Source organism: Gopherus evgoodei, chromosome 2 (genome assembly GCF_007399415.2).
Source record: "Gopherus evgoodei ecotype Sinaloan lineage chromosome 2, rGopEvg1_v1.p, whole genome shotgun sequence".
In the NCBI taxonomy this organism is placed as follows: Eukaryota; Metazoa; Chordata; order Testudines; family Testudinidae; genus Gopherus; species Gopherus evgoodei.
The window spans coordinates 141622155-141645800 of NC_044323.1; positions in this window are offsets into that span (position 1 = coordinate 141622155).

Below are 23646 nucleotides of genomic sequence, written 5' to 3' on the forward strand. Positions count from 1 at the left end.
TCTGAATGGCTAAAGTTTTGCAAAGTTATAAGTGAAAAAGAGGGTCTTATGGGAAGTGTTGAGACATTGTAAAAATAGATGGTGGTCCTGCCTTTAAGAGTCCAATGTTTAGACACCCATTTTTAGTAATATATTTCACGATTTTCAGATACATTGTGTTTAAATATGTTCACTTATCCAGATCTGTGCAGGTTCTAGCCACTTCATTCTTCTTTGTTTCAACGCAGTGTGTGATGGGGTAGAGAGACCTACACCAGCAGAGATGGGGTTATGGAGAGCCTATGAGCCCAGCTAGCGCCACCTTGCTAGCCTTGCAACCAATGCCAAGCCTGGAGGAGGGAATAAAAGGAGAGATCCTAGCTCAGGGCTAGTACAGGGCTGACTGGTCAGGAAGGCAGTCAAAGCTCTGCCTAAAGGGAGCTTTGTCTGCAGAGTTATAGGTCTATTACCTGAAACAGGCACTGGGGAGGAGCATTTAGATTTCAAGGAGCAAGCAACACACCACTAAGACTGTTTGGGAACCAAGTCCAAAGGGGAAAAAAAGGAGGAATGTCCCATAGGAAGACTGGTGAACAACAGAGTAGTGTGTTGGGTTTGCTTTTTGTTTTAGAACATTTTGAGGATAAACCCCTCCACCCACCACCACTACCCTGAAAAGAATAACACTGAAGGGACAATGAGCCAAGTGGCCGGAGCCTGCTTTAGTGGCCACTGCAGTCCTAAATTTCTTCCCTCTGGGGAGACCCACTTGAAAAATCCACAAGGGGATTCTGATCCAGCCATTTGATTATGATAGTTATAAGCTCTTTACGTATACCTAGAAGCTAATGGTGAGGGGGGCTTATTATAAACTTGAACAACAAGTACAATTAAGTTTCCAGTTTTCTCATTAGGACGCAGTTATGGTCAACCTTGTTATGGCCGTGTAAAAGGTGGTCTCCACCGACCATTGCCAAGTTTACAATGTACTCTTAAAAGGCACAGCTATAATTAGACTTGTCAGAGGCAGAGACAAGCCAGCTGTGGAGGAGGATATTTAGCCAAGATATTGGCTAACTAAACAGATCTAGAGTAGAACGGCAAATGCCTATTGCTTCTTGGGAAACTCATTGACTATATTCACGCCTATAGGTACTTTCAGAACTTACATCAATCCACTAGAAGGCCCAGCTGTTCTATAGGTGAATTTTTATTGAGCTCCAAAAAAGAAAAGATGCCCTTCTCTGCATGGGAGACAATATGAAGTGGACTGGACCCCATTTGAGATGGAATGGCTGGTGTAATGAGTGATGGCACCAGGGAGGAAAAGAAATTTCCAAAATTCACTTTTCTAAATAGAATGAAAGTTTATGTTGTTCAGTACTAAAACAAAAAGGCTTGAGCTTCCTCCAGTTTTCAGTTCTCAAATGAAGTTTATTAAGGAGTACATCACTCTGGCTTCCGAAAACTTCAGTCAAGAACTACTCAGTTCTCCTCCTGCTGGGTTTATGTTCCTGATCATGAGGAACACAGCTACATTCTGGGAATTGCCCTTGCTACAGCAGCACAGTGTTGGGGGGAATCTGACAAGAACTAATTGCCAGAAGTGGTGAGGCCTCCTGCTGCCTGAAACTTTCACAGTATCTCTAAGATTTTATTTTTCTTCCATTTGAAAGGATATGTTCTGTTCTTCTAAACTTCTCATTAACACTCTAATTTATAGCTGGACTCCAGAGGTGTCAATAGAATCATATCATAGCTTTATAAAAAATTACCTATGGGCTCAGTATGCAATGGACAATTTAGGGTCCAAATCTCTTATCCAAAACTCATAACTAACTCGGTTTAGTTATATAGTGTTGCTAGGGGAAAATCCCACTGAATTTTTGATCCTTAATCACACTATTTGCAGATAGCCAAATGCAAGAAAAATCTCTTCTCAGATAAGCCTAAAATGTATTTAACAGATTACAATCTTTTCCACTTTAGTGTATGTTAAATGCCAAACGTAGAACGGTTATTATGAGCAAAAAGTAATAACAGACTAATGTGATAAGATAAAATAAACAGAACCATTTTTCATGTTGCACTCAGAGAAACATTGGATAAGAAATTAGAGGTAAATATTTTGGGCTAGTCCTTTCTCTTTGGGATTTATAAAATGAAAGGTACATTTCTCCTTCTTTCTTTTGGTTTCCTTAGATAAATGCTTGTTTTATATTGTATTATATAGACTACGCATGGTGGGCAAGATGGAGCAATGGCTGAAAGAATAAAGGAATCTGCACAGATTTTTTTTTCTTCAGACTCCACAGAGGCTTTTTAATTCAATAACTGATCATAAAAGATAAATTCCCTCAGCCACAGTATGTGTGTGTGATAGAGAATAACACCTGTCTGTACTGCTCAAACCTCCAGACTCCCTGAGCTGTGTTCCTGATGCTATCTCCAAAGGGAACCAGGTGGATTCCTGCTGCCAACTAACCTTAGCACCATTCCTCCTGGATTTTTTGATGATCAATTAGGCCTTGCTATTGGGTTTCATAAAGACATCTGACAGCCTCCCCTGACAATCCAAACAGTCTGGGGAATTTGCCTATGTAGGAAAGAGTTTTAACTGAGTGGAATGGAAATGCATGCTGTAGTATGTCTTTGATTTTTCTACTGTATTGACTGATCTCCAGAAAAATCTGTTTCCATGCAGTGCTGCTGGTAGAGAAAGCATGTAGGTGCTGATGGCTTAGTAATGAAACATGAGGAAGTGCCAATCTCACGATAAAGTACGTAAGCATGATTAAAAAGATGGAAAGAAACTGGCACCACCAGTGTCATGTTGGGGAATCCAAATAGAGTGGAGTGGGACAGTGACACTCAAGTAATAAAAACTTCCCTAAAATCCCATGTAAAATGTGCATGTGAGTGAAACCATTAGAATGAGATCTCTTCGTTTTCTCACAGAATTTGTTTGATGTGAAATTGATAGCAGTGTTTTTCCTCTAAATTAGGCTGATTAGTTAAAATAATGGTGGTTTTGTATGTTAAATTCTTAATACACTGTATTTTAATCTTTGAAGCTATGGGGTCTTATCCACCTTTATATGCTGTTCCCACATATACCATTTTGGCATTGTAACAGATCCTTAAAGTGGGCGCCATAGCAGTGTAAAGGGGCCATGGTGTCCATTCTGCAGAATGTGGAGGACAAGTCAGTTTAAGCATGATATAGAATGTGTTGACCTCTGCTTGTTACATCTGCACTACTTAAATACATATGCACTAAAGATGAATCTAGGAATGAGCTATGCACTGAAATGCTGGTGCCACAATTCTTGGTGTGTACTTGAAGCTTGTTCTTCTTTCCAATAATCTGAACGCAGAATAAAGTAGTGACATGATCAAATTAGCCTTCTCGAATGAAGGCATAACATTTAAAACTTTCATGAGTCTCATTAGTGGAAATCAATTGTACTCTTTAATTACAGAAGTAGTTCTTATGTGCTGATACCTCCCTCTCCTTGTACTGTTGATATTTGTCACTTGATAATGTATAGAGACTGTAATGCCTGTGCTGAAATCATTTTATTTGTTCAATAGCTCATTTCCCCTCTCAGTGTTTTGGACTGAAAAATCTTGTTAGATAGTGATAAAACAGAATATGTGCAGTAGTCTAATAGCATGCTGTCTCTCTCCTCCACATCTCAGTTCGGTCACTATCAGTACAGAGGCCCATAATGAGTGACATGAACTACACATGTCACATACAAAGTAGGAGACTGCTACGTTATACAATGAAACTATAAACAGCTGTTTAGTAACAGTCTGTAGTTTTCCAGAAGAATGTGGACTCTGAAACAGGTCTGATATTCAGTATGAAAGCAATGCGTCACACGAGAGACCTACAAGTCTATACATAGGACAAACCCCCATGACATGTAATTAGAGTAGGAGGTAAGAATCAGCCCATATCAAACTCAGAATGTAGCCTGGCTCAGAAGAACCAGTTTAGACAGAAGATATTCCACTGTATTCCATCAGTCACACACAAAACAGCTCTATTGCTCACTTTTCCAATAATGGACCTATACATGTGGTGTAATACGTGTAACAAATTAAGAACAGAATTGTCAAATCTATTTTTTTTTCAAATCTTTTCTAATTTTCACTTCTCTGAACATGGTATGAATGGCAATAAAAAGCTGCTTGTCCTTAAAGCTATAGAAGGTGGTGATACTTTCCACATTCATTGTGAATAAGTTAAAAACATCTATCAGGCACCAAATGAACTGTTTAATTTTATTATTTATGAAAATGAGATCTCTACATTTTAAAATATGAAATTAAAATCAATATAAAATACAACATTTAGTAACTACTTCTAGGAAATGCTTGTCAATGTACACTCTAGAAGAGAATGAATAAGAAAGAGGGATTATTTTGCTATCCCCAGTAGCAGGGCAGGATCTGAATTGTACACACAATCATAGTTTGGTCCCTGCCTGAGGACTCTGTGACAAAAGCAATCCATGGCATATTATGGGCTGGTGCAGATTGCTTCCCCCTTTGCATTGGCTCAACCACATTGGCTGAAGCAAAGTACAGGCGGTCGGCAATGACATTTCACCCACCACCCCAGCACTGTAACCCTCAAATATCACCTGTGCAGAGTAATAAGGAGGCACCTTACTCCCCCTTACATCCCTGTATGGGCGCATAGACAGGATAAGAACTTATCCTCTAGAGACTTTAAAATATTAAAGAAATGCAATAATCAACAGTGATTATAAAAAGGTTCACTTGAATGTAGCTTTGAATTATTAATCATGTTTGTTATAGTACAAATATTTATAGTGTGGAGAGACTATGGCCTGTTCTGGTCTGGTTGCTGTAGTTTGTGAGTGGTGGTGGGCCAATAAATTATTAATCAGTGCACTTGAACAGTTCTGCAAGCTGTGAATCACAAAGATGAAAGTGAAGGGTAGCTAGGTAACGTACTGTGTAGTTATTTTTCTCTGAAAGAATGAGGATTACAGTTAGAAATAAGGATGGTCGGGGCCAGTTCACTCAATTCTGCCAACCTGCAGCTTCTAGAAGCTCCATCCCAGCAGGGGCTGGTTAAAATACTAGCCTGGTGTTTTCTACTCTGCTTCAGTGTCATGTGGTTTGGAGTACAAGTTGAAGGTTGAACACTCTGTGGAGATAATGAGGATTCTGGGTAAATTGCACACATGCCAGTACTATACATAATTCCTAATAAACTTCACTCAAAAGAACTAAAACCTGTCCCATATGGCATGGCAGTGCTGTTTTAGGTAGACTGTGGAGCAGAGGGATTCTCAGGTGTCCAAACTATCTTTTGTATCATTCACTATTTGTATACCTGTTACCTGTCCCCTCATATTCGGTCTCCTTTTTAAAGTAATGAGTCCCAAGCTTTTCAATCTCTCATCATATGTAAGGTTTTTCCTTGATTGTAATCTTTCAGTTCACCTACTCTATTTGTCTCTCAAAAAAGATATAGTAGGTTGACTAGAACTAGAGGAAGGATTGTTCAGTGATTAGGATGCGAACCTAGGCCATGGAAGACCTGGGTTAAGTCCCTGCTTCCCCCACAAATTAATGTGTGACCTTGGCAAATCACCTATTCCTTCTTTCACTTCATTCACCATCCGTATAAAACGGAAACTAATAGCACTTTTTCTTGAGTATTTGCCCACACAGATCCCACTCTAGGTGCACGTGCACATAACATCAGATTATTTGGCCAATAGTGACTGTTGGAGCTCTACATACACTCTACATCCTCAAGCTCCTCACCTGCTTGGTAAAGAGGGCTCATTTGAATAATGTGTGTGTTAAAACATCAAATGCAAGGTCATGCATCCAGGAACAAAGAACATAAGTCACACTTACAAAATGAAGAACTGCAACCTGGAAAACAGGGAGTCTGAAAATAACTTAGGTGTCATGGCAGGTAGCAATTTAAAAATGAGCTCTTAGTCTGATTCTGCAGAGAAGTGGGCAGGCATGATCCTTGGTTGTGTAAGCAATGGAATATCAAGTAAGAATAGAAGGAGGTATACCTCTGTGTTCAGTGTTAGTGAGACCATTACTGCAATACCATGTCCAGTTCTCATGTCCACACTTCAAAAAGGACACTGACAAACTAGAAAGGGTTCATGGTTCACAAAAGAGCTACAAGAATAACTTAAAGTCTGGGAAACCAACCTTATAATGAGAGACTGAAAGAGCCCTGTCTATTTAGTTTATTCAAAAGAAGATTAAGGGGTGATTTTGATCACAGTTTACAAGTAGCTGCATAGGAAAGCAATTTCATTTCAGCCTAGCAGACGGGCAAAACAATATCCACTGATTGAAAGATGAAGCTAGACAATTTCATACTAACAACAATCTGAACATTTTAACAGTAAGGGCAATTAACCATTGCAACAACTTACTTAGGGGATCTGATGGATTATCCATGACTTTCTAAATGATATGCTATAGCTCAAACAAAAGTTGTGGGCTTGATACATAAATATTGTTTGGGGTTCTTTGACTTGTTATGCAGGAACTCAAACTAAATAATCATAGTAGTTCCCTCTTGCCTTAAGAATCTATGCATCATCTGTCATTTATAGCTTTGCCAGTGGTTGTGTTTCTTGTACTTAACATCTTAGGAATGTTTGTTAAATGCTTAGACTGCCCCTGATTTTGACTATTTGTCCGTTTTTTTAAAAAAGCAAACTGACTTCCATTCTACACACACCTGCTGTTCTCTACCTTTTATCACTGTAAATAATTTATCTCAGAAAACTGAGGCTCAGACAATATTATTGCTAATGAATGCTATATTATTTCAAATGTTTGTGCCATTATTTTTTTTTCTTATGTCCCTCATTTTTGGTCTTTTTTCCAGCTTTGGAAAGTGGGACCTTGAAAGGTCTGGACCTATTAGAGAGAGAAGAAAATTTCTTATGTATAATTAACCGTGTTATCTATAACAATGTTGCATGCTATAAATATATTGAAGGAACAAATTTATAAGAAATTATTGTGCCTTTTAATATACTTATCTGCAGCTATGAAATTCTTGGCATAATTTTCCACCTACACATGGTTTTAACAGATATATATTCAGAAAGAGGCACAAACTCATTGCTTATATGACTGTGATTCATGAATCACTGGCAGGAGAAAAAACAACAACTCATTTTCATGATCATTCATCCTATGTTGTTTCACAGGAATTTATTTATTTACATATTTGTTTTTCATTGTATAAAATTAAAGGAACCTTTCATTATGTGCCAGGGTCTATTATTCATAATTTAAAACACCCACAATGTTCATTTAAATAACATAGTCCTCCCAAAAAACAAAGGCAACCATTAACTAAGAATATATTACTATTGAGTCATAAGGCAAGATGTGCACAACTAAGGGAACTTTGTGCTATGTCTTGATTTGTCAACAGATTCTCTGTCAGATCAAGAAGGCAAGAAAATTCCAGAGGCTCTGGTATTGAAAATCCCCTGACAGAAGCCCTCAGACAATTAATATGTATATGGACTGTTAGCTCAAGGACCTCATATGCCTTCACTTCTGTGGATGGCATAGGTGCTGGAACCAGGTGTCCTGGGGGTGCTGCAGCACCCCCCGGCTTGAAGTTATTTCCATCAGGTATAGGGTTTACAGTTTGGTTCAATAGCTTTCAGCACCCTCCACTATAAAAAAAGTTCCAGCATCACTGGTGGATGGACATGGAAAGAGCGAGAGATGGCTACTGAGGTAGCTAGGGATTAATATCAGCACTATGAATAGTACCTGGTGTAAAATATTACTGGTGACAAGTGCTTATTCAGCCACCACTGCTAACCCAGCACAGTCTGTTCTACCTGCAACTTCAGAGCAAACTTGAAGACTAGCCGCATCTAGGGTCTGGTTCTCTCTTATTTAAGTCAATGGCAAAACTTCTCTTGGCTTAAATGGTGCAGGGTCAGGCACACAAAGTTCACTACAATAATGCATTTGGGTGTCAAACAAGGTGGGATGGGGAGGGGAAGAAACACTTCTGGGCACTGCTACCATATGGGAATCCAGCAACAATCAGGAATCCAGAAAATTATTATTTTTCATTTGGTCAAATAGTGGGCACATTTCCAAAGTGGGTGCCCTCACGTGGCTGCCCAAATCAACTAGCGTTACAACCATATTAATAGGTGACAAGAGTCCTGTGGCACATTATAGACTAACAGACGTACTGGAGTATAAGCTTTCGTGGGTGAATACTCACTTCGTCAGATGCATGTAGTGGAAATTTCCAGAGGCAGGTATAAATATGCAGGCAAGAATCAGTCTAGAGATAACAAAGTTAGTTCAATCAGAGAGGATGAGGCCCTCTTCTAGTAGCTGAGGTGTGAACGCCAAGGGAGGAGAAACTGCTTTTGTAGTTGGCTAGCCATTCACAGTCTTTGTTTAATCCTGAACTGATGGTGTCAAATTTGCAAACAAACTGAAGCTCAGCAGTTTCTCTTTGAAGTCTGGTCCTGAAGTTTTTTTGCTGCAGGATGGCTACCTTTAAATCTGCTATTGTTTGTCCAGGGAGATTGAAGTGTTCTCCTACAAATTTTTGTATATTGCCATTCCTAATAACTGATTTGTGTCCATTTATCCTTTTACGTAAAGACTGACCAGTTTGGCCGATGTACATAGGAGAGAGGCATTGCTGGCACATGATGGCATATATTACATTGGTGGACGTGCAGGTGAATGAACCGGTGATGTTGTGGCTGATCTGGTTAGGTCCTGTGATGGTGTCGCTGGTGTAGATATGTGGGCAGAGTTGGCAACCATATTAATGTACTGAGAAGCAACCAGTATATGCAGCCTTAATTCTGTCCCCATCAAATATTGTACTAGACAGAGTGAACTGCAAGCAGCTGGGTAATGACTTTCCCCAATCTGTTCTTAGCTTGGTTTGAAGCAGTGTTCTACGGCTCAGATTCCATAGTCCATTGCTCATTACCAGTCATTTGAGCCATCCATTAATCCAAAAGCACAGCTATATATGCTTGATCTTGTGGAGCGCTGTTAGCAGCCAGCCTCTTGGCTACTGTTTTGAAATGATAGTGATGGCTTAGATACAAGGCTTATGTTGTGCCTGGCTGACGTAAGCAGGAGTTTTGTATGAGTAAGGGTTGAATAATTTGGCTTAAGGTGTCACACAGTGAAAGAGGATGTTAATAAGGAGGCACAGATCTGAATAAGAATTATCCTTCACAGAAGGGGTTCAATAAGCAATGCAGTCCCTCAGCCATCAATACCCAGGAAACCCTACATTTGGATAAACAGAGCTCTTTGTTATCCATTCACTCACCAGGAATTGTGTAGCATACTTTGACTTCATAAAAGTTATTGTTTATATCTGAAGTATAAACTGTGGGAAAAATATAGGTATCCTCCATATTTTTTTTAAAAGACTTATTTATATTGTTTATTTTTATAAAGAAATGTAGTGTGAGATTTTTAGAGGCTTTATGCATTGGAGAGTGAAGAGAACTAAAGGAAAGCTCTTATTTGATTAGCTTCTAAAATGTGGTGAGTTCTGGAGGGTTTTCTGAAATTGCCCTTTTAGCTAGCTGAGTTAAAGAGGCTTAAGACCTTTGAGTAACCCATCATTCTTTAGAGTTTCAGTATGGCTGTTATCAACTATTCGAACTGGCTTAAAGTCAACAGCAGAGATGCACCAAACCATGTTAATGAGTTTATTTTCCAACCTTTTATGGGTGTGGAGAACTATCACTGTATTAGAAAAAGATACACATGACACAGACTTTATGATCTGAAATGGCTATGCTATATTTTAGGAAGTGTTGAGACTGACCTAAAACGAGCCTCCAACTCTTCTTCCTACTTTTTCAGTCAATATTTTTTTGAAAAGTGCTTAAAATAAAGGAAACCTACAAAGAGAGAAATGTAAACATTTAGGTCTGCTTGAATGAATTTGTATCAGTGCCCTGTCCCCTCAGACATTGTAAGGCCTACCCTACTGGCCTAAACTTGGGCTGCAGCCCAAATCCTTAGTTGCTATTAATTGGTGTAGCTCCCTTTAAAGTAACCAGAGCTATGCTGATTTATACCAGCCAACGATCAAGCCAAAGAATGTAATACTCATTCTACCTGCAGCTAAAAGTTCAAACGTCAGTAGAGTCAACTCAGAGCTCCATCCTTCTGAAGCTGATAAATTTAGTATCCTTCAGGAATGCGGGTTACTAACCCTCTGCTAAGACAATAAAATGGATGTTCTCTTTTCTTATGAATGTAAAACATCCATGGCGAGTGTTCTCGGTCAACATTTCCCTTCTCAGCTACTGTGCTGTGTGCTGATAGGCTGACTCCTCCATCACAGAGGTGACTGCATTTCTATGATGCTGTTAGTGAACCACATTGGTGTCCTAGTTCAAGGCAACTGCACCTGTATTCCCCATCCATGAGTCTTCAGGGGACTGCACTCTAGGCTGCCAGCCCTTCAACTGTCACCTCTCTTGGGTGGAGACCCATGCCTTTCTTGCTTCTGGCCAAGGCTTTTCCAGGCTTCACAGTACTCTGCCTACACTGCTTTCCCAACAAGTCAAACTTCCTAAACAGTCCAGCATCTGCACTTTGCTTTCTCTTCAAAGACTATTAACAAGTAAAATTGTCAGCAGTTATAAATTCGCACATGGCTCTTTATAAACAAGCAAGTTTATTTGCAAGGTGAAAGCATGAAGTTAGAGTCATGCAGTTTAAGGTGAGAAGGGATGGATAGATAATCTAATCTGGTCCCTTGTATATCAGAGGTCACCAACCCCACCCAGGACTTTCACACTAACCCAACAACTGAAATGAGATTACAACAGACAGAAGATTAGACTGTTATGTTCCACAAGTAGAGACTAGAAGGACTGAGGTGCACTATCTGAGTATCATGTACATAATAAATAAAGTTAAATACAAAGATAAGCTGTCCAAGAGAGAGGGAAAAAAAGTAGGTAAAATGTAAATCTTTATTTATAGGTATGTAATGTGGGATTAGAATGCTTAGTGTTAGTCTAACCCTAGAAAACTATTTGGGTGTTGTGGTAAATGATCAGCTGAACATGAGCTCCCAGTGGAACAAGGTGGCCAAAAAGAGCTAATGCAGTCCTGGGCTTCATAAACAGGGGAAACTTGCATAGGAGTAGAGACATTATTTGACCTCTGCATTTGGCACTGTTGCAACAATTACTGCATACTGTGTCCAGTTCTGGTGCCCACAATTCAAGAAGGATGTTAATAAACTGGAGAGGATTCAGAGAAGACCCATATGAATGATGACAGAAGATGCTATATAGTGATAGACTCAAGGATCTGAATCTATTTATATTAATAAAGAGAAGATTAAGAGGTAACTTAATTAGTCTACAAGTATCTGTGCAGGAAACAAATATTTAATAATGGGATTTTCAGTCTATCAGAGAAAGGCACAACATAATCCAATGCTGGATGTTAAACTTGTATAATTGATTTCACTATAAATATATATATAAGTGCCATGTGTCAAGTGGAAAGGTGATCAGAGTTGTAGCTGATAAATTTGGCATACTGTTTCTTTGGAAGAAACAAGTTTGTCAGTACTGCTCATGTCCGGTGGGATTGAGGATTGGACATTCTTGCAGTGCTCAAGGGTCAGAATGTGTATATTGTGAACTTGTAGGGTGATAGTGGGACTTGTGAGGCCTAGAGTGGAGTGTTTGCATTGCCCGTACAGTGAGTTGAGGAGCTTACCTTTGTAATACTTGTAATGCTGAGGACAGGTGGTGTGAGGGTGAGTACACCAGCAAGTGTCATAACATGTTCAGAACAAGCCTGCTCCTCACAAAAGCTAGCAGAGGAGGAAATGTCCCACTCCTTCCTTTATACCTAATAGTTCAGTTGTTACAAAATTCACTTGGGAGGGTGGAAGACCCAGGTTCAAATTCCCATTCTGCCTTATTTTGGCACAGTGAATTCTTGAACTCAGGTCTCCCACCTGAGTGCCCTAACCACTGGGCTGTTGGGATACTCTGGATGGGTTTCTCCTGTTTAAGGTGTTCCACTTTTACTCAGAATATTATTTTATACAGAGAAGAGAGTGAGGACTGACTATAGCCTGGAGGTAAGGCACTCACTGGGGGCCAGGGTGTGTGCCCAGTGTCTACTCTGAATAGGCAGAGGGGGGAATGAACCTTGGTCTCCCAGATGAGTGTTCTATCCAGTGGGCTATTCAAGATAAGGAGACTACCAAGCTACCTTTTGATGGTGGGGCTTAGGCTACATCCCTCTCCTTTACATTTCCTTCTGACTAGCTTATATGGCTCCCCACTCAGCATACTGGCCATTGTGACTCCCTTTTTAGCTGCCTAACTCTTCCATGCATCGTAAAGGGAACTTGGGTGTCTACATGAGGTTGTGAGTTCCACTAGGTAGCAGGCAGTCTAAAAGTTAGGCACTTCAACACTGACGGTTTGCAACACCCATGTCCTCTTGTGAATTTATCCCAAAGTCATCAGCTTCTTTATCATAAATCTTTTGGTTTATTTGATGTAGAGTCCTTATACCGGTATTTCTGTAATCTATAGTGGAATAAGTATTGTCTGCTGTTTTATGTTTGATTGTACTAACCACTCACAGAAAGTTGCTACTGTTCAAAATAAAGTTTGCATTGCATTTTAATGTATAATTGAAGGCAAGGAAACTAAAGTTTTCTCCAGAAGGAGAAGCCAGCACAAATGGCTCATTATCATCTTAACCCAGGCTTTAATGGCAACTCAGAATATCAGCACTGGATGCCTATAGAACTCATCTAGCAGCCAGAGATCGCTGCTGAAAGAAACATTTGATATTTTAGTGTTTGTATCATGTAATGAACCTGCTGTTTTCTTTGTGCTACATTATTTTTGATAGATGTGCAATGACTTTAAGTAAGGCTAAGATTTTGTCATTGTTATTTTTAATAAAAGTCACAGACAGGTCACAGGGAATAAACAAAAATTCACAGAAGCCGTGACTTGTCTGTGACTTTGCTGCTGTGACTCCATTGTTTCCCCCACCATCCTGTGGGGTTCCCTCTGTATGCAGCAGCTGAAAGCTGCAGGGTGACCATATTTCCCAAAGAGAAAACGGGACACCCCAAGCCACTCGCTCGAGGCATCCCCCAGGGGCTGAAGCACAGAATGTCAGGAAGGTATCTGGAAGTCATGGATTCCATGACCTCTGTGACATAAACATATCCTTAACTTTAAGGTCCTTGAAAGCCCGAGTTCAAAATCAACCCTCAGTTTCAAAGCATTGTCGCAGAGGTATAACAGAGTGTTAGTGTAAGCCCACTAGAACAAGTCTGTGGCCCTGTACTAGAAGGCTTATTACCCAGTGCAATGTAGACATGCTTATTATGGACCTAGTTTTATGGCTGAATATTTGCTGAATCAGAATTAAAAAAAAAAAGTTTTGATCAAAATATATCTAGTTTGATTGATCTATGACTACATCCTTAATTGCATGTGTAATCTCTTACTGCACAAATGGGACTCACTTATTTCAAAAGGATTTCTTCTGGAGTAAGGTGAGAAGAATCTGATACTGTCTGTCCTCTTGCTTTTGAAATGCAGTGCAGAAAAAGACCTTTAGTTTAGAAGTTTCAAAAAATTGATGTTTTCTATTCACAGTAGAGTTTCTTTGTGGTTGTAGCTCCTATCTTTGCTGTATTCATTCTAGAGATTTGTCTTGCCTGAATGTCTTTTGTAATCTTGTTTTTTTAGCTTCCTCCACTGTACTGAACCATAAGAAATTCCATACTTTGATTTGCTGTCAGCTATTCTATATATCATAATGACTTGTTTTACCACATCTTTATGTTCCTGTGTTACTGCTATTATTTACAATGCCTTCCTTTTAGCATTGACAGGGATACTTTATACCACTTGACCTCAGTTACATGCTCTTCTTTACAATTAATATAATTCTGAACACTATTAAAATGCTGTACCTTCATGAATTGTAACTTGCTGTTCAGAAGAAAATATGTTAGTATTTAATTTTTTCTGTGTGTGTGTTGTGTGCGTGTGTGTACTGTACCCTGTTGCATGTGCTTTCTATAGCTAGATTCAGGAATCTACACTTTGCAGTCATCTAATACTTCTAATGATACACTGAGAAGACTCAATTACCTGCATACAGTTGCTGCTGCTTAACAGTTTCAGGCTGTAATTACTTGGAACCTAAATTACATTGCAGTGTTTGTTTCTTACCAAAAGTGACATAATGTTACTGATTGAGTTATTGTCTTCGCCTTGCTCAGTAGCTATTCAAAATCATTCCAAGAGTGAGAGAGGAAATGTAACTTACCATCCCTAGACTCTTAATATCAACAATATAAATATTGCTTGCAATCACATATTAGACACCAATTACGAAATATCTGACTTTGTTTTTATTTTCTCAGAGAAAATGGATTCTTATTTCTCACTAAATACACTCGAGGAATTAATTAATAACAGTTCCTAAGGTGTGTGCCTTACTATAATGCAATTTGTATATGCTACAGCAATATTTGTGCCACTATTTACATTCTAAACTTAAAATGAGATTTTTTTTGAGCACTTATATGTTATGGAGTTAGGCACCTAATGGCTTTCAGTGGGAAATATATGCCTATCTTCCCTACATGCTTCTAAAAATCCCACCCTAGTTTCTTTAGAGATTAGATAAATATCTGCCATGGGATGGATGGATAGATGGAGCTAACTTTAACACGTTTTAGGAAGCTCCTTCCTATCTCCCCGATATAGGAACCAGAAGACAGACAATATCAGAGGAGGAGGCAAAAACAACTCCAGGACCAATTAAAATGTTAAATCCAAGAAACACCATAGCCAGAGATTGACTAGGTTAGTCTCCATTAGGCCCATAACTTGGAGCAGAAAATAAACAGAAAGGAAACAAACTATGGATGGGGGAAAAAATGAGACAATTGACAAAATGTGAAAATGAGCTCTCTCCCCCACCTCCCCTACCAGGTTACTCTGGGTTTTATACTTCCTCAGTCCATGAAAAACTACCAGGCTGTTCAAAATGGTCTCTTAAAAAACTTTTTAGAAGATCTCTTCCCCTTCCCCCACCCTCTATGTTCAATTCAAACAAACTTAATGCAGGAAAAAGGAAGCCTGGGTAGCTCAGACAGATCAACAAGTATCCAGTTCTTAGAATGCAGTGTCTCTTTAATGTGATTCTATCTAAATGATGGTAGGCCTTTCTAAAAATTCCAAAGTAATGATCCATAACCTGTAAACCTGTTGCCATCTCTCTCCAGGTGGGAGGCCTATCAGTGGTCTCATTGTCCCAACATCCCCTCTCGCTTTCCAAGAAGCATTCAGTTCAAGTGCCTTTACTGACTGCAATTGTGGCCGTATACCATGGAAAGAGGGAGATGGCCATGCTGGAAAGAAGATCCCAGCCCATTTAAGGCTTTGTCACATGAAAGGGATGATTCCTCTCTTACCAACAGGACACAGAGTGCTAGTGTCGAGTCCAGGACTGTAATAACAGCTGGTTCCATTATATACTGTAGGAATCCATGGGCTCATCTGCAAAATGATGTGAAGAATGGCTATTTTAGTAGTGTTATTCAATGCTTCAGCTTTAGTTCTTCCCCTTCCAGTCTCTTCATCACCTCAGAGCTGCAAGACTGTACATGAATTATTTGTAGCGATTAAGTATTCCATAACTTTAAAGAATGACTTTCAACCATCCCCTGCAGGAGATGATGTAGTTAGAACGAGTTGTGTGGACATACTTCAATTAAAGCTACATACATACTATATATCTGCATATAATGGTGCCACTGAGAAGTAAAAGTTACCATAACATTAATCTCCCACCAAATAATGACTTCTATGAGAATTTCCGTTGTCCAATCCAGGTAACCTTTATAGACTTTCATTTCCAACTATGTATAACACGAGGAATGGGAATTGGGTTCTCAGTGTTGAGTAGAGACCCTATTATCCCAGATCGGCAGTGAATAGCAGATTTAGCTCTTCATGTAGTGCTTTTCATACATCCTTTATGAAAAAAGGTAAATATAATTCTCCTCATGTTATATATGGGGAAACTGAAGAACAGAGAGGTGAAGTGACTTCATTACAGTGAGTAGTTGTAAAGGTAGCTCCTCAATCAGCACAATGCAGAAACTATAACTTTACTTGGTCAACTGACAGGTTAACAGTCTGGAATTTATCATCTTCCATTATAACTATTTTGATTCTCATTGTAGTTGTTGGGGAACTCCAATATACAGACCTAGCAAATATTTGATTGAATATTGCTTGTTAAAGAGGTGAGTTACATGAGATTGCAAGGTCTGGACTTTTCTCTGTTATCCTTTACACACAGGGACAGCACCATGATTTATAAAGATGCTCCAGGAAATAACATCAGACATGCTCATTTATTGGAGCTTTTACATCATTTCTGTAGTGAATGGTTTAGAACAGCTTATTTATGAGGAAGAGTAATAAAATTGGGACTTTTCAGTTTGGAAAATAGATGACTAAGGGCAGATATAATAGAGTTCTATAAAATCATGACTGAGGTGGAGAAAGTAAATAAGGAAGTATTATTTAATACTCCTCATAACACAAGAACGATGGGTAACCAAATTAAATTAATAGGCAGCAGGTTTAAAACAAACAAAAGAAAATATTTTTCACACAATGCACAGTCAAACCTGTGGAACTCTTTGCAAGAGGATGTTGTGGAAGCCAAGAATATGACAGGGTTCAAAAAAAACTATATAAATTCATAAAGGATAGGTCCATCAATGGCTATTAGCCAGGATAGGCAGAGAGGGTGTCCCTAGCCTCTGTTTGCAAGAAGCTGGGAATGGGCGACAAGGGATGGATCACATAATGATTACCTGTTCTGTTCATTCCCTCTAGGGCACAAAACATTGGCCAGTGTCAGAAGACAGGATCCTAGGCTAGATGGATCTTTGGTCTTACCCTGTATGGTTGTTCTTATGTTCTTATGAATGTCTTTCAGTGGAAGGACTCTGAAGAATGATTTCACAGGATTTCTACTTGGAAGATTTTCTGAGTCGCTGCTGTTCTAATACTTACTCATTTCTAATTCTTTGTTAGTTGATTGTAACTAAAAATGTATGCCACCTTTAAATTGCATACAGCTAGAGAAATGATGTCTGCAAACTTTTTTTTCTAATCACAGCTATAACTACCCCCCACGCCCCCAAAATGAGTATTTTCTATGATAGATATTCATAATAAAATTGCAGAAACTATTTCCTTATGGGGGAAAAAAACTGTTGCCTATTTTCTTCCAAATTAAAACTGAAATCCCATTTGGAAATGTTTAATGTATCCATTTGTTCAAAGCTAGTGAAAAGTTAGTGAAACAATTTAATTGCTATGGCAACAGGATTATAATATAATTTAACTATTTTTCGGTTGTTGTTTTTTGTATAAGCCACAATGCAGAACAATTTTAAGTAATCAGATAAAGAATAATTATTCAAGAAGAAGTTTAAAGCCATTTACTCAGCAGGAATAGCATTGTGGTTTTTTACCAGCTTGCTTTTCAAGCTCACAAACCCTTTAGCATTAGGTTTCTGACTTGGTAGTCCAGGTGTTCTGCATTGTACCTGTCACTATGGATACCACTATGCTTCTTGAGAGATCACACTGTCAGGCCATGTTTCTGCACCAAGAGAAATTGATTTTTCTCATTGAGTCCCAATAATGTAATCATTATTTAATAAAATGGATTTGTATATTTAATGTATATCATTAATTCCACCTAAGAGATGCCTTTGGCTAATCTTACTTTAATTAACCAGGAAAGTGCAAGAAACATAATTAATATTCTAAAAGTCATGTATATTTTCTCTTACAACTATACAGCTTAATTAAAGAAATGGAATGAAAAAACAAAGATATTAAAATATGTTGAACAACTAAAGTCTTATTTTATCAAAGCTAATACCAGTGCTCTGGTTATTTTACTAAAGTGTAGTAAAATACATTCTTTTAAGGGAATGAAGGATGAATCTTTGAAACACTGTTTTGTGAAAATAAAGAATTGTTTGAACAATGATTTTCTATCTACAGTTCTGACTTGTTTAACTTAAAGGATTAGAAGATTATTTTGAGTAGTGGTGTTTAAAAACATAACTTATTTTAGAACCACTCCATGTTTAATGAGGAATTAGAGTGATTAAATCTAATGATCTCATTAAGTTGCATAAGATATTCCTCACAGCTTGTTCTGGGCCAAATTCTGATCTCTCACTATAGTAATTGCAAAATAATTCTCTTGACTTCAGTGCAATTACTCTGGGTTTATCCAGGAGTAAACAGGAGTGGAATCCAGCATTCTGAGTTTTAGGTACTCAATACCTAGTTTTAGATACTCAGTACCTCCACTGATATAAACTGGTTATAATGGCATATAAACCAGTAGAGTTACAACAGTTTAAAAATGGCATGTGTAGTGTCGAGTCCTACTTATACTGTCAAATTTATAACTAAAACATAGTTCCTGTTCTACCCAGTTACTTTCTGGTGCAGTAAAAATACCATAGGTATTCAGTGAATTACCTCTCTGGTGCTCTCCATTTATGTCATTATTTAATGGTGGGGAAGGGACTCGAGGGCTGGTGTATGCTTATTACTAGCCTCAACTGAAAGTGAGGTCTGTGGAGACTGGCCTGGTCTACACTACGAGTTTAGGTCAAATTAAGCAGTGCTAAATCAAATTAACCCTGCACCCGTACACACAATGAAGCCATTTACTTCGACATAAAGGGCTCTTAAAATCTATTTCTGTACTCCTCCCCGACGAAGGAAGTAGCACTGAAATTGACATTTCCGGCTCGAATTAGGGTTAGTGGACATAATTTGACAGTATTGGCCTCCGAGAGCTATCCCACAGTGCACAGTTGTGACCGCTCTGGACAGCAATCTGGACTCGGATGCACTGGCCAGGTAGACAGATAAAACCCGGGAACTTTTGAATTTCATTAACTCTTTGCCCAGCCTGGAGAGCTATCAGCACAGGTGACCACACAGAGCTCATCAGCACAGGTAAGCATGCAGTCCGAGAATCAAAAAGGAGCTCCAGCATGGACCATATGGGAGATACTGGATCTGATCGCTGTATGGGAGAAGATTCTGTACTAGCAGAACTATGTTCCAAAAGACAAATGCCAAAACATTTGAAAAAATCTCCAAGGGCATGATGGAGAGAGGACACAATAGGGACTCACTACAGTGCCGCATGAAAGTTGAGGAGCTCAGACAAGCATACCAGAAAACCAAAGAAGCAAACGGACAGACCAGTGCAGAGCTGCAGACATGTCGCTTCTATGCTGAGCTGCATACAATTCTAGGGGGGGTGCCACCACTACCCCACCCCTGATCGTGGATTCCTAGGAGGCAGTACTCTCAGCCATGCCTGAGGATTTTGCAGACAGGGATGATGATGGGGAGGAGGAGCTTGCGGAGATCACACAGCTCACTGTTCTCCCCAACAGCCAGGATCTTTTTCTCAGCCTGACTGAAGTTCCCAACCCTCCCAAGAAGGTATCCCAGATCATGAAACCATAGAAGGCACCTCTGGTGAACATACTTTTGTAAATATAAAATATGGTTCAAAAGCAAACCTTTTTAATGATTAATTTGCCTTGAGGACTTGGGATGCATTCGCGGCCAGTACAGCTACTGTAAGAGTCTTAACTTGTCTAGGGATGGAATGGAAATCCTCCAGGAACATCTCCATGAAGCTCTCCTGGAGGTACTCCAAAACCCTTTGCAGAAGGTTTCTGGGCAGGGCAGCCTTATTCCGTCCTCCACTGTAAGACATTTTACCACACTATGCTAGTAGCAAGGGAGGGATAGCTCAGGGGTTTGCACATGGGCCTGCTAAACTCAAGGTTGTGCATTCAAGCCTTAAAGGGGCCATTAGGGGATTGGACTAGATGATCTTCTGAGGTTCCTTCCAACTCTAATAATCTATGTTCTAAGTAATCTGGTATCATTACAGGGCAGCATATGGTCCTGGTGTTTGCTGATATTCAAACAACACCAGTTTTTTATCTTGCTGTGTTATCCTCAGGAGAGTGATATTGTTCATGGTAACCTGGTTGAAATCCAGGAATTTAATTAAGGGAACAGAGGTGGCTGTTCCTATGGGGCTGTATGCCTGTAGCTGAAAAGAAATCCTTCCCTGCACTTAGCCAGGGGGAGGGACATATGGCACTGAGCTGTTCACATTTGCTAGCAGGGATCTTCCCTGATACCAGCCACACAGTGGGCAGAGGGGTACAGTGATCATCCCAGATAATTTTATGAGGGTGTGGGGTTAGTTTGGTTTCTGCTGCTGCACATTAACATGAAAACTGCAGCACTCAATGGGTTTTCCTTGGTATGAGAAAGGAGGGCGCTGCTTTCATGAAGGTTGCAGAAGCCAAAAGACAATAGCTTATCATGGCCGCATGTGTCAAGGTTCCTTCCCCACTCTGAACTTTAGGGTACAGATGTGGGGACCTGCATGGACACTTCTAAGCTTAATTACTAGCTTAGATCTGGTATCACTGCCACCATCCAGAATTTTCAGTGTCTGGATCACTCCCTTTCCCTCCAAAACCTTCCTCTCCCTGGGTAGCCTTGAGGGACTTCACCAATTCCCTGGTGAACACAGATCCAAGCCCCTTGGATCTTAAAACAAGGAGAAATTAACCATCCCCCCTCCTTTCTCCCACCAATCTCTGGTGAGTCCAGATCCAATCCCCTTGGATCTAAAAACAAGGAAAACTCAATCAGGTATTAAAAAAAAGGCTTTTAATTAAAGAAAAGAAAGGTAAAAGAAAACCCTCTGGGAGAGATTAGCATACTAGCTACTCTCACAGACAACAGTTTCAAAACACAGAGGATGTTCCACTGGGCACAAATTTAGCTACACAAAAAAAATACCCAATTTGATTCTACCTCTAATTGCATAAGAAAGGTTATAAAGAAATAAACATAAACCTATTTATTCCTTTCTAAAACTTACTACTCTGATAAAGGCTGGTTCCTTGATCTTTTTCACTCCGGCTGAAACTGAAATTCTAAACAAAGGAAAAACTTCCCTCCTTCCTTTTGAAACATCTTGTTCCCCCATTGGTTCCTGTGGTCAGATGTTAGCTAGGGTAGGTGAACTTTTTAACCCTTTACAGGTAAAAGAGGCATTAACCCTTAACCATCTGTTTATGACAGTGTGCAAGCTGAATTCTGTTGCCCGGACCTGCATCTGTGAGCTCTAACACCAAAGCCATAGGCACTCAATATTAAGATGCAAAATGCGACCTTGTACCGAAATCACATGTGCTATGTAATGTGAATAGTGTTGCTCACCATGAAAGAGTATATACATTGTTCTGTAAAATGTATCTTTTTAAATGCTTCTTTCCCTTTTTTCCTCCCACAGCTGCAAATTTTTCAAGCCTCCCTCCTCCGTCCCAAAGTCTATCTCAGATTAGGTGGCAAAAAAAATGCACACGAGATGAAATGTTCTCTGAGATCATGCTGTTAATCTGCAGTGAAAGAGCTCATTTGAATGAGTGGAAGGACACAGTATAACAGTACGGGAAAGAGGCCAATGAATGTGAGGACAGGAGGGATGCTCGAGATGAGAGGTGTCAGCAGGAAGATCAGAGGAGGCAAGATGCAATGCTGCAGCTACTGCAGGATCAAATGAACATGCTCTGGAGTCTGGTGGAGCTTCAGCAACGGCAGCAGGATCACAGAGTGCCCCTGCAGCCCCTGTATAACTGCCCTCCCCCTCTCCAAGTTCCATAGCCTCCTCACCCAGACGCCCAAGAAAGTGGGGTTGGGGGCGGGGAGAGGAGTCTCTGTGCACCCTGCCACTCCACCCCAGTGGACAGCCCAAGCAAAAGGCTATCATTCAACAAGTTTTGAAGTGGCCTTTTCCTTCCTTCCCTCCTTCCTTCCTCCCACACCCCACCTGGGCTACCTTGTCAGTTCTCTCCCTATTGTTATAATCAATTAATAAAGAATACATGGTTTTTAAATTATAGTGACATTATTTCCTTTGAAAGCAAGCTGTGATCGAAGGGGGGAGGGTGGGTGGCTTACAGGGAATGAGTCAATCAAGGCAGGTTTTCATCAAGAAGAACAAACAGAACTCTCACACTGTAGCCTGTCCAGTCATGAAAGTGGTTTTCAAAGCTTCTCTGATGCACAGCACTTCTTGGTGTGCTCTTCTAATAGCCCTGGTGTCTGGCTGCACATAATCAGCAGCCAGGTGATTTGCCTTAATCTCCCACCTGCCATAAATGTCTCCCCTTATTCTCACAGAGATTGTGGAGCACACAGCAAGCAGCAATAACAATGAGGACATTGGTTTGGCTGAGGTCTGAGCGAGTCAGTAAAGTGCGCCAGCAACCCTTTAAACATCCAAATGCACATTCTACCACCATTCTGCACTTGCTCAGCCTGTATTTGAACAGCTCCTGACTACTGTCCAGGCTGCCTGTGTATGGCTTCTTGAGCTATGGCATTAAGGGATAGGCTGGGTCCCCATGGATAACTATAGCCATTTCAACATCCCTCATGGTTATTTTCTGGTCTGGGAAGTAAATCCCTTGCTGCAGCCATTTAAACAGATTAGTGTTCCTGAAGACACAAGCATCATGAACCTTTCCTGTGGGAAGGAGGGATAGCTCAGTGGTTTGAGCATTTGCCTGCTTAAACCCAAGGTTGTGAGCTCAAATCCTTGAGGGGGCCATTTAGGGACCTAGGGCAAAAGTCTGTCTGGGGATTGGTCCTGCTTTGAGCAGGGGGTTGTACTAGATGATCTCCTGAGGTCCCTTCCATCCCTGATATTCTATGATCCCACATTCATGTTGGTGAAACATCCCTTGTGATCCACCAGTACCCTTTGCAGTTTATGTACTGGCTGCTCTGGTGCCAAGATAGGGATATGGTTTCCATCTATTGCCCCACCACAGTTAGGGCACCCCATTGCAGCTAAGCCATCGAATATGACCTGCACATTTCCCAGAGTCACTACCTTTGATAGCAGAAACTCAGTGATTGCTTTGGCTACTTGCATCACAGTAGATTTGCCCATTCCAAATTGACTACGGACTGACCGGTAGCTGTCTGGCATTGCAAGCTTTCACAGGGCTATCACCACTCACTTCTCAACTGTGACGGCTGCTCTCATTTTGGTGTCTTTGTGCTTCAGGGCAGGGGAAAGCAAGTCACAAAGTTCCATGAAAATGGCCCTATGCATACAAAAGTTTTGCAGCCACTGTGAATCATCCCACACGTGCAACACTACGCAGTCCCATGAGTCTGTGCTTGTTTCCCAGGCCCAGAATTGGCATTCTACGGCATAAATCTGCCCCATTAACACCATGATCTCCAAAGCGCCGGGGCCCATGTTTGAGAGAATTCTGTGTCCATGTCCTCATCACTCTCATGCCATCTCCTCCTCGCCTGGTTTTCCAGGTTCTGGTTTAGCATAAATTGCATGATAACATGTGAGGTGTTTACAATGTTCATGGCTACTGCGTTGGCTGAGTGGGCTCCA